Below are 13183 nucleotides of genomic sequence, written 5' to 3'. Positions count from 1 at the left end.
CAGGGCGCGCTCCTTCCCGCCTCGCCCTGCTGGCCTTCCTCTTCCTCCTCCTTCCCGCTGGCGGCGGTGCCGGGAAGGAAACTGCCGGATCCTCAGCCCACAATGGGAACAGCGGGCGGCGGCGGCGGCGGCGGCGGCGGCGGCATCCTGAACAAAGTGCCGATCCCCGGGCGGGAGGGGCGGTCACGTGGCCCTCCTCTCGCCCCTCCGCTCTTGCTGGTGTTGCCGCGGTGGCTGGAAAGCAGGCTGTCAGGCTGTTGTGACGCGCCAGACGCCCGCACACGCGCGGGCCCCCTCCTTCCTTCCTTCCTTCCTTCCTTCCTTCCTTCCTTCCTTCCTTCCTTCCTTCCTTCCTTCCTTCCTTTTTCTCTCTCTCTCTCTCTCTCTTTCTCTCTCTCTCCTTGCTTGATGCTGCCTGCCTTCAGCCCTCTCGGGGGCGGGGCGGGGAAGACAGGCAGCAAATCTGTTGATGGCAAGCTTGGACTTTCTTTTCAAGGGGCTGGTGGTGGTGCTGGTGGGGGGGGGGAGAGAAAGAAGGGAGGAAAGCGAGGGAAGCGACGAACCGGCCAAGCCTTTCGTCCCGGGCGGTCCTGACAGCTCCCCGTCCGGTCCACGCCAGGACCCTCCTGTCCAGGACCGACTTCAAGCCACCGCTCGCTCGCCTGCCTGCCTGCCTGCCTGCCTGCCCGCCTGCCCTCTTCCCGATCCGTCGCGGCGAGAGGGAGTGGAGCGGCAGGCGCTCGCCCTTCCAGCTGCTGGCTGCCTTCAGCGAATGACAACAATGGTCCTGCCGGGAGGGAGGGAGGGAAGGGAGGGGAGGGGCGGCCGGGCGGGCGGGCGCGGTGGGCTCGGCGGCGAGGTCAGATTTCCAGCTGATGGGGACGGACGGCCACGCACGCCCTGCCCCGCAGCCGCCGCCGCCCGGCTTGAAGTGGGGACGCCGGCTGGGCAGGGGCTTATATTTGGGCTCCCGGTTTTGCGAATGGTGAGCGAGAGCACTCCCTTCCTTCCAACCACCACATCATTTCCTTCGGTCGGTGATTGTGCGCTGCTGGATCCATTTCATCGCGGGAGGGGGGAGGCGGAGAGGAAGCGGAATACCACGCCGTGGAGGGGTCAGCTTTGTTTCGAGGAGGAGGAGGAGGAGGAGGCTCTGCGACTCCTCCACGCCCTCCCCTTCATCTCCTCTCCTTTTCTTTTTTTCCCCCCACCAAGGGGAGGGTGCCTGATACGCGTTTCGCCACGTCTCTCCTTCCCTGCTTCGAAACCTAAAGGTAGCTGAGCTAATTTTGCCGAGAAGTGGCATTGACAGGGCGGCAACGGCGGCGGCGGCGGTCCAAACTGAGTCTGCGGATAAAGTTCTCCGAGAGGAAAGAGAGGGACCCGCAGTCGTCTGAAGGGGACCAGCCGAAGACTGTTCCTCCAGGTTTCGTGAGCCCTGAGGGCGAGAGACTCCGCCCGTCCACCCACCCAGCTTGTTGGGTGGCAGGATGACTTCCTATAGCCGTGCAACGGACGAATCGACAGCTGAAGAAACCGCACCGATCGAAAGGTGGCTTCAGGTGGCGTCATTTACACGTGCGAAAGCACCGTATATGAAAGGTTGTGAAGTAAACGGTCAATCGATCTATCACGGATCCTGAGGGCACTATGAGAAGAAGTCCCCCGTCAGTCGCTCCGCGGTGGCACCCTTGAGCCGGGTCGGATTACAACTCTCGCTACCCCGGTCAGTGTGACTGTTAGCTGGGAGTTCCAAGTCCATCTCCCATCTGGATGGTAACACGTGGGGAAAGGAAGGCTGGTATGGAAGTACATAGCCTCCAAATTAAAGTGGCTAGAATCCAGTCAAAAGTAAGCATTTTTGTGTTCCGTGGATTTCAGTCTTTCCGAATGAACTAACAAAAGACCTGCATCTTTAGCTGGATCATCTCCCAATCCTTATTTCCCCCCTCCCCGCCACAGGAGACAAAGGGACTATGACACTGTGTACGTTGTATAAGGATTGTCCTTCTATGCAACAACACTGTAACAATTACTGTCTTCTCTACAGAAACAACAGCTTTTCTCCAGCAGCAAAATGCTGCTATTTTAAGACGAAAAACATTCCACAACCTGAAATGCAACCTTGAAAAAATGCCCTATAGTAAAAATCAAAGATGATGATCTTGTTTGCAAACAAAGGACTGTTAGGGAAAACCATTTTAAAAAATCAGAGGAAAGAACCATGTCAAAAAAATCCCAATGACTCTACTCTCTTCCCGTGATCAAGGAACACAATCTACCAAGGATTTATGCTGGCAAAGCCTCTCTTGAATGAACAGGGAGAAGAACACAGTACTGCTCTGCTATAGGGACCTTTGGTTAGATGGAGGATGGCTGCCTAGTATTGTTGCCCAGCCATCCTAATGGCCTTTCTAGATTATCCATCAATTTGCAAAATTGATCTCTTGATTTTTTTTTTTAAATAAAACACAATGTATCCCAGATGTCTGTTTTTCAGACTGTGTTTTTCTTAACGGATTTGGCTTTTCCTTCGCTAATTTAGCAGCAGTTTTCTTATTGGGATTTTCGCTCATTTTCAGAACACATATTTTGCATGCATGAAGTCCAAGTTTCAGATTCATCCTATCTCCAGGGAACAAATAGTCAGTGACTGGGAAAACCTTTCTTGACCTGAAAACCCTGGAGAATTATTGTCAGCCAGACAAGATCGTACTGGGCTAAAGGGATAAACAGTCTGATCTGCCATAAAGTTGCAGTGTTACTGTGGAAATCCTATTATTCTCCCATATCCGCCCTTGTGCACTGCAGTATTTCTTGGCTCTGAATAGTTTCTGTGGAGACAACTCATCTCCTGACAGAAACCTTCCTTCAGCCCTAGGTCAGGCCAGTCCATGTGCCACTGCAATGATTAAGGTTATCTCTCAAGGTTAGCTCCACACTTAAACCCTCCAATGCAAATCTTTGCCACATTCACAACCCTAGCTCTAGTTCCAGAATTTTCCTGAACTGGATAAATCCACGGGCTATCTATCGTTAAAGTTGGAACAGTTCAGAACAAGATGATCATTTTGCTAAGCTCCTCTAGTCACTAAGCAGCCAGGATTTCAGGCAGACAAAAGGCCCTAGTGAGACTGGTTTGAAACAATACACAGAGAAACCACAGAATACATAATAAAAAGGAACCTGGCAGATTGCCTCTATCAAGCAGCAGTAACAAAATGTAACATGTGAAATAACCTACCAGCCATTTGATGTGTGCCTGAGGGCACAATTTTAGATGCACATTAGGTGGGCTAGCACACCTATGTGCTTTTGAACTAAGAATGACCTGAACTCAATAAGCAAAGACAGGCTGCAGCTGCGTTTTTACCTATCCCTCCTGAGTCATTGAAGGATGGGAAGGAAGGTTGCATCAAAGCACTCTGACAACATTGCTGGCAGCTGAGATGATAGGGCAATCCTTAGCATGATCAGAATTTCAGAGTTGCTTCCCATCCTTCTTCTTCTGTGGGTAGCTGTGGTTCCCTCCACCCTTCAGAGAAGTCCTAGCTAACACCCAGCCAGCAAATGTTAGGGGTAATTACAGCTGTAACCCAAAACATATGGAGTTCAACAGGTTGTCTATACTTGATTGTAATTTATAGGACTGATTAAGTTCACAGAAATAATAGACTGTTTTTTAAAAAAATGCCTACTAGAAGCATAATTGCCCTGGGGTAAATTGAGGGGCAATGGACACTTCAGATGGAAGCTGAGCAACTGTTTAAGATATCTAAGTTACTCTCCAGGTAGTGACCATCCCTGGTATATTACCTGGAAGCCCCACCTTTCTGTGCATCCTTTTACATTTCTTTTGGAGAGAAGTTGGGTTTATCATCTTATTCCAAGTTTTTTTATATAGTTTGGAGATTTAATTGGCTTAGGGTTACAGGATGCCTCTCAATTGGGGGCAGCTTTTCTCCAAACTAACATGTATGCTGAGCAGCCCAGTTCAGTCTTATAGATGTTGTTTACTCCAAAGGGAGTTCTACTCATCTACTGTGCTGAATGGGGCTAGTACTTAGGGTACTCTAACTACTGGGGTTTACACTCAAATAAAAAGTGCAGCCATAGTATCTCCTGCATGTTTCATCCTTGCTGTATATTAGTGGAGAGCTTCTAAACCAGGGATGGGAAGTCAAGCCCCATCAGAACGAATGACCAGCAGTCATGGGTAATGGAAGTTGGAATCCAACAGAGTCTGAAGCATGATAATTTTCAGAGTCCCAAACTAAAGTCAATATTGTTTATTTATCTGTGCCCCAACCTTTATTACATATTATAATCCTAATAGGATCACTATAGGTTGGAAATAACTTGATGGCACAACAATAACAATATGAACACACTTAGGCCAAAACTATTAAGGTTAACCTGTTATTAGAAGCAGAGTATCCTAGAGTGATAAAAACATATCTGATTGTCCTACCATGTGCTTGTCTCATTTAGCAAATTAGTTTATTTTATGACTGGTCACCAACAGGTAATCTTCATTTAGCAAATTAGCTTATTTTTGTGTTGCTTATTATGTGTTGCATATTGGCTTATTTTTGTGTTGTGATTGCTCATCAACAGGTAAACACAAGCTTCATTTTTAAGTCCAATTGTGGGTTGAAGGAACTGCACATCTGGAGGGAAAAATTATAATAGTAGTAAATAGACATTTATTTTAATGTGTAATTTGACCCTTGATCAGCCATGCTTGGAAATAACTCTGTTCAAGTATACCAGCTATGTCCAAGTACACCCAGTATGTTAGCTGAATAGCTAATAGCCATGTGGGCTGGAAGTAATGCGAGTTGTACTTGTACACATCAGCAGGGCAGCAGGCTCAGGAGTTGAACTACAGTATTTCAGTTAAATTAAATACGCAGCAACTCTGCTAGTCAACAAAAAGTTGTCCACTCATCTTACTTCATGATCAATCTCTATAGCATGTCTCTTCCTTGAAATAAAGGGAACAAAAGCTTTGACTTGAACGAAGAAGGCTGAGCAGTGCCTCTTTAAAAAGCCTGCTTCCTCCCCGATAACAGGCTCAAGTCACAAGACTCACAACTGTTCTCAGAGGCATTCATTTGAGCACCCCCCCATCAGAAGTGAGCCTTGACCTTTCAACCACTGTCTGAAAAGCACAAGGGTTTTATTGTGGCATAAATCCAGCATACATCCTCCTTGATGGCCCTTCATGAATTTCTATGCATACTGAAATATAAATTGTATCCTGACATCTCCCTCTTGGATGCACACCTTATGGTGGTGAAGGAAACTGTGTGTGACAAGGAAACAGAGAGCAATAGCACCAGGAGGTGAGACTCAGAGGCTAGACTCCCAGCAGGGATACCCAAGGCAGAATGGCGAAGGCTAGGACACCAGAATAAGCTGGATGCATCGTCCTCAGATATTAATTATCACATAATAATAATTGTATGTCATCAAATAAAATCTAACTTAGAGCAACCCTTTTCAAGGTTTTCTCAGTAAAGAATACTGAGAAGTGCTTTATCTTTACCTTTTTCTGGGGGCATCTTGATGTTGTGCAACTTGCCCAAGATGACAGGGGGCACAGTGGGGAATTGAACTCCCAGCCTCTGGCTCTGCAGTCAGATACCTGACTCATAATGGGCACATGGTGGAAGAGAATTGACAATTCCATGGTAATAGGGGTGGAGATACTCCTGAAGAGCAGCTACTGGGTGGCAACAGTAGCAGAAAGTGACATTGCTGGAAGATCTTTCACAGACACTAGTAGTGACACTCAAGTTGGCTCTCATTAGCACAGAACAAACCCTGCTGAGTGTTTATTCTTTGAATACACTATGACGAGACAATAGAAAAAGAAACTAGAGATAGTGCTGGAAGATTAGACATGTTGGAGGACACTCAGTCAGGTAACAGGGAAGAGGACGAGATGAGTACAAACAGCACTGTCACTTAATGAAGCAACTGGATTAAAGCCAAAAGCATACTGTATCTAATTGCTGACGTACATTGTGGCAAAGGGAAAAATTGATGCTGCATCATGGATAAAAATGGAGCATGGAATGTCAGAAGTATGGATCAAGGCAAATTCAAAACCATTACACAAGAAATAGAAGATTTAAACATTGCAATAGCTGGTGTGAGTGGACTAATGTGGGCTGGAAAATGATTATTTTCAATCAGGTATTTTGGAAACAAAAAAATTAGAAGAAATCCTTTGACTTTAACAGTGAGGCCAGACTTGGCAGAAGCAGCAAGGAACTATCAGCAAGGACTGATCAAATAAAATCAGTCAGAATTCACAGAAAACCTATCAACATGGCAATAAATCCAGCCTACATCCCAACACACACTGACGAAACTGAAAATTTTTATGCAGATATCCAGGAAGAAATTAATCACACACTAGAACATAATGTATTGATCATCACAGCTGACTGAATTGCAGAAGCAATAAATAAAGCAGAAACATCATCTGAGTCTTTGGCTTTCAAGTCAGAAATGAGGCAGAAGAATGAGTAATTGAAGCCAACAATTAGTTCATTGCAACCAATTGCTTCCAGCAACCTAAAAGACTATTGTCCAACAGGCAACCAATGTAGAAATGAAACTACAGTAATTATATGGTTGGAAGTAAAAGATGGAGAAGTTCTATTCTTTCTGTGAAAGCAAGACCAGGAGTGGACTATAACAAATAATGAACTGTTAGTTAAAAAAAATTAAGCTAAAGAAGAGCGTTGAAACAACCACAGTGCCAAAAATAATGTAAGTATTTAAAGTCAATGTAAAGAACAGAGTTTTATTACTAAGCTCAATTGACTATCAACCAAAAGAATGGTGGATTAAAACCAGAGATATTATCAGGGAAAAATGCAAAAAAGACTATTTTTGTATTCAACAGGAAAGAAAAGCCTACAGGGATGACTAAGAAACTCTTTCAATGACAGAGAAGAAGCAAGAATAAAACACAAATAGAATTGGAGTATTAATTTCAGTTTTGCAATGCCCTGCACATAGGAACAAAGAGAACTGTTACAATACTACAGTAATTGCAAAGGTATAGAAGAGAGAGAGAGAGAGAAGTATTAGAAGTAAATCCAAGAAATCTGAAGGAAATGTGCACTAAGACTATGGATGTTGAATAATCAATAGAACAATACATCCTCTGGTGAAGTTAAAATGCTGTAAAGTGTCCCAAATCTCTTGATGTCCAGCTCTTATTTTCCCTGCCTTTTTGTACTTTAGCATTCCAGTAATAACCCATGTCTAATGCCAGATGGTGCTATCTATCCATCTATCCCTCCCTCCCCCCCTCCCTCCCTCCCTCCCTCCCCCCCTCCCTCCCTCCCTCCCTCCCCCTTTCTCCTTGAGAAGGACCCAAGGTGGCAGCTTACAATAATTAAAGTTGAAAACAATGAGTACACAATGATGGTTAACACTAGACATGGGCATCTCATATTTGTATGCAAACCATGGTACCACAGGTGCCATGGCAGCCCAATTCTGTCCCTCATAACCGACCAGGTCCAGTCACTGGGCTCATCATGGCACAACACTCCTCCATCGTTGTGACACCAATTGCAGATGGAGCCCAGCTGGCACTTCCCTGCCTCCTTGCACAGCTGACTACTGCTCCCCAGAGGCAAGATGGGGAGTCTCCCCACTCAGCTGATCACTGGTTGGTTGTGCAGGGAGGCAGGGAAGTGCCGGCTGGGTTCTTTCTGCGATTGGCACAACAATGACAATGGAGGAGCACCGCACTGTGCTGAGCCTGGTGAGTGGACTGGCTGGTTCTGGGGGAAGGATTTGAGCCACAGGGGCTGCAGGTCATATTTGTATCTTCAGAATACAAATATGAAGTAGTCATGTCTAGTTAATATCATTAAAAGACAATATTTGAAGCTAAGAACAATGAATATAAAGAGGCAACTTGCACCATTAAAAGGAAATATTAAAGCTAAGATCAAAAGTATACAAATATTTAAAAAATACAAATGTCATTCTTAGAAATGGAAAACATAAAAATGGAAAACACAAGTAGTACTGGAAAGGCATTTTTCATGATACAAGCACCTTTGTGTGTTCAGCTCTCCAGCATTTTACTGGCAGCTCTCTAGGGATTGTGAAGCTACTAACATGCTCTTCAAGAGGTGAAGAGACCAGTAGAAGAGAGGGAAGCATCTGACATGTAGAAGCAAGGAGTAACTTGAGGCATGGGCAGGTCCACAGCTGGAGGTGGCAGTAAGCTAGAGCCCCTGAGTTCCTCCACCAGACTGCTTGCTGCTTTGTTAAAGAAGCACAGTCATCATCTGTATATTCCCATAATGCTGCACATTTACACATATGCAAAAGCATGCAAGTATGATAGCTGTTGATGGCCTCAGCGGAGATTGTTGCTCTCTGGCTCAGTGATGTAGGAAATATCTATAGCTTTAAAAATTAAGGTCACTGAACCAGGAATCAGCCAACTTCTTGAAGAGAACAAGCAGAGACAGTTCACAGCACCCATTAGCATTCTGAATAAGAAAGTCTAGTTACAACATTGCATTCCAGAGTCAGCCTTGAGTCAGTAGCATCCACAAAATATGTTATTTTGTTTCTTTTTTTGGTTTGTGTTCTCTGCATGTGCTCTGGAGCTAGCTTATCTCAACTCTAGTGATTTTCAATATGTATGGCTTGATTTGGAGAAAAGAATGACTGCACAATTATATTTGCTACAGTATTTACCATTGTGTACACACAGCCACAACTATCATTGGCCACAGCTTTTCAATACATGTATATTGTCCCGTGGTCTCCAAGCTTTTTCCTACATGGGAAATGTTTTCCATGAGGAAAACATGGAATGTCAGTCTAGAGGCCCATCCTGAAAATCCTAGTCCCAGTGCAGTGTCCCTCTCAGACTTGGGAACCTGCTGTTGGGTGGGCAGTCTGTTCTCATGCCAGCCTGCCTGGTTAGTGAGATGATCATCTTAAGCTCTTCTCTATTTTTCCTCTGGTTCTGAGATGTAGCAGGATGTTCTGCAACCTCTACCGGAGAACTCCCCATCTGTGGAATGCCCTCCTAGGGGAGATATCTGTGAAGATTCTCACTCATCCAGGTGTGGTTGTCTGCAAGTTGAGTCATGGCAAGTGGACTTCTTTCTTCTTAGGTTGCAATGACTGAAGAAGCTACTTGGATGAGTAGTGAAATGTTTCAACCTAACAAGAAAGAAGTACAGTTGCCATGATTCATCTTCCAGACCTCCTGGGGAGACTTACATGATGTTAATATCAGGGGTTGTAGAAAATTATGCTACTCAAAAGTGAGCCCTGTTGAGTTTAGCAGGACAAATTCCATATGTAAATTGATAGGATTGAAACCACAGGTATCAAATAAGACTTTTATTATTTTTCCTGGTATTCAAATGCTTGCCATTCAAGCAGACTATGGCTTTTCTTGATCCTCCTCCTTGCCTTCTTCTTCCTGTTGTTGTTACTCAAGTCACTAGACCTAATGGACTAATAACCTCCAAGTGGTCATATCATTTGTAGCCCAGTTCAAGTATTGTAAACGTTTTCCTATTAGCTATAATTACTAGGTTTGTGGAGTACCTCTCAGTACCTCCCACTGATTGAAACAGTTGGAGACAAACTTATTGCACAAGTGACTATAAATCCATTGACTAAACACAAACATAAATAAAATAACCCTTGTGTCTTTCACAGTTGCTGCAAAGATTTCCAAATGTTATAAATTAGGGACACTTGTGAAGCTTGATCCTGACTCAGTTGTATTAGGCTGTCCTTTCTGGACTGAAAGCCAGATTTAGAGATGCCTTAATAAATAAAATCCTTGTTCTTTGCAGCCTTGGGATTACTTTTAGCAAGTGATCTTGAGGACTGAGTCTTCATATCAAAGGGATAATGGGGGCATAATTCTAATTTTAAAGATTAAATATAATGCAATCTTGCATTTCTACTTTCCTACCTTTACTGGCGTAGGCTGGTGTCAAGCCATCAGTTTATAATAAAAAGAGAGAGAATTGCAAAGTCCACAAATGAGATGAACTAGAGTGGAAAAACTTGATATCTAAACCAGATGCATCTCATACGTTGCAATGGTCTGAGCCATGCCAAAAAAATACCAGAGGGAGAATTACATGTCTCTTCTGGACGAACCTGTAAAAAGAATGTGCAGTTACTGACACCTGCTGGCAGCTTGTATTTATTGCAGTCATCATAACCATTGGGGAAAGGACAGGAACTTGTGACCCTCCAACTGTTATCAGCTTCTTATGGGCCTCAGCTAGCACGAACAATAAAAATTTCAAAACTGCAGAGCTGAAAGGGATCCTATGGATCCTCAAGTCCAGCCTCAGTCAAGGAGGTGCAGTGGGGAATCAAACTCCTAATCCCTGACTCTCCAATCAGATACCTAAATGGTCATGGATGATAGGAGTTGGCATTCAACAACATCTGGAGGATCACAAAATCTAAAAGCAGGTATGGGGAACTTCTGGCCCACCAGAAACCCCAGCCAACAATGCCGATAGTGACAAATTGTGGAATTTGCAGTCAAAAACATCTGGTGGACCAAAGATGACACACTTCATCCTGAAACTCATAAGACAGAAACCCTCACTAAGGGTATGTACTATTTGGATTTTGTGGACTCCAATAGCCAGAATTTTCCAAAAATGTTGAGACAGAATTCTGGAAGTTCAGTCCCCAAATTCACATGTACAGACACATATGTTTTACTCACCTGGAATAGGGCCTTTCTTGGAGCCTCTGTGCTTATATTGGACCTGTACTTCCTGTCATTAATTTAAAAGAAAAAGGAAGCTGCTTTTGGGAGCTGTGGTCTTACTGCCCTTTGTAGAGTGTCTTTCTCAAAGAACTACAACACCCAGAAAGCACTGTGGCAGTTTCCTTTTGGGGAGGCACAACTGAGCCCAGGCTCTTAACAAGTGCAAGATGCTGGTTAAGAGAACTGTGGAATGTAATGTTCATTCCACTAATGCAGAGGTAGACAATTGTATAGATCCTGAGGTGATGGCTGGGCAGCAGGGCATTACATATCTGTGTATATGCTATGTGAACATGAATAGCTGTTTTCTTCCCCATACTGTACTTCCAAGCCCAGCAGCCTCCAGTGTCTGCTCATCTGTTGCTATTTGCTGTGAATAAACACAAGCTCAGTTCTTATAGACCTCACAGAAAATGTAAACATGGTACATTCTCTTTTCTAAAGAATGAACTTCATTACTTACTTACTTCATTAATTAATTAATTTTATTTTCAGACTGTATCCCCTGGGAGACTTGCAAAAGAATAAAGAAAAATAGAACTTAAAACCCAGAAATTTATTTTTAAAAAATAGCAGAAAACAGTTGGCAGGAGAGCTTAGGTTCCTTGGTTTTCTTTATTTTTTTTTATTTATATGTAGTTTGCAGCTATAGCCAGACACGTCAATATGGCATATGTGTGTGTTTGTATATGCATCTCAACCACAAGTGACATATACCCTCTAGACACTGCTATCTGTTCATGGGATTCAGTGTCAGATTTTTTTACGTGTGGTGAAGACTGAACGTCTAACTCACATATAGTCTGTGGGCTGTAAATCACAGACCAAGCTACCATATTCATGGGAAATAGGACTACCATATTTGTGGCAAATCCATTCCAAGACCTACTGCATATTTTAATTGTTTTAAATTGTTTTGTATAATTTAAATTATTTTGTCATTGTTTAAGTTGTTTTAGTCTCCGTACTATATATCTCTAGATAAAGGGTAAGATATGAATATTTTACTAAAAATATATATTTAGAAATTAATAATACCATGAAATTAATTTGACACTCCAGACTTATGGCCCTCCTGACTGAAATGCTCAGGATGACCTTGAGAGGGAGGCAGCCCAAAGACAAAATGTTGCAGTAATCGGTAGCTTTAACTGCACCAACAAACACTGGTTAATTGGTTGCGAAAACCAACATGCTTTGTTACACTTACCTGCCTGGTATTTTGCAATAGACTCTTGTGCTCAGTGAGGAAAGGAGTTCCCAGATTTGAGACTTCCTCCCTCAGGAGGCCAGGCTGGCCCCATTTTTTCTGTCCCTCTGCAAGCAGGCAAAGACCTTTGTATCTTCAGGCAAACCTTCCCTCAGTGACCGGTTGCCTTCAATGGATTGTTGTGCCTTCCTGCTTTGAACGTGGTTTTGGTGTTGCTTTTGTTTACCATTTTTCACTGTAGTATTGCTTGGTCCGTTTTAGTATTTGTACACTTAACTGTTCTTAGCTTTAATGTTCTTTTAATAATGTAAGCAACCATGGGTCCTTTTTAAGGAGAAAGGAATCTGAAATATTTTAAATAAATATATTATACAACCAATAAATAAAAAGATTTCCTCAGCGTAAGCTTTGGTGAACTGTAACCCACTTCTGCAAATGCAATGAAAACTTGGTGAGGGGGGCAGCGGCCATGTTTGTCTGTTGCAACAAAGGCAGTGAAGCCTTTGCTGCACCTTAAAAGATAAATGTGTTTATCTTTTAATAAAGGTTGCTGTCCTCCGAAGATGCCAGCCACAGATACTGGCTAAACGCGAAACGTTAGGAAGAACAACCTTCAGAACAGGGCCAAAGAGCCCGAAAAACCCACAACAACCAATAAATGTGTTTTCGTTGGCACAAGCTTTTATGGACTTTAGCCCACTTGCTAATGAAGAAACAGGCCAAAGTCCGCAAAAAGCTTATGCCAAAGAAAGCCCGTATATTTTTCAAGTGCAGCAAAATTCTTCTGTTGCTCTTGCTGAAACAAACTAACACAGCTACCCCACAGTCTGGAATGCTGCACGGTGTGCTTTTAAAGGCTGTGCTCAGACTATGGGGTCTCCCCTGCAGCAGAAGCGCCCTGTCCAACCTTTCTGATTCCAGTAACAGAGCTTATCCTTCCCCCCCCCCTTTTTTTATTTTTTATTTTTTGGCGCGGGCAGCATGGCCCTATTGTGGTTCATCTTCAGCGCCTACGAGCGCTACGTTGCCATGCAGCCGCAAAGCAATCAGGAAATCCGGGTCGCAGACAAGAAAGAAGACTCCGGCCCTATGACTTCTCAAGCGCCCGTGCTCGCTCCGCCTCCGGGGCGGAGCGTCGTTCAGATGTCCCCGCCCGCCGG

The sequence above is a fragment of the Pogona vitticeps genome, chromosome 4 (genome assembly GCF_051106095.1).
Source record: "Pogona vitticeps strain Pit_001003342236 chromosome 4, PviZW2.1, whole genome shotgun sequence".
NCBI lineage: Eukaryota > Metazoa > Chordata > Lepidosauria > Squamata > Agamidae > Pogona > Pogona vitticeps.
Note: the sequence above shows the minus strand (reverse complement) of the source record.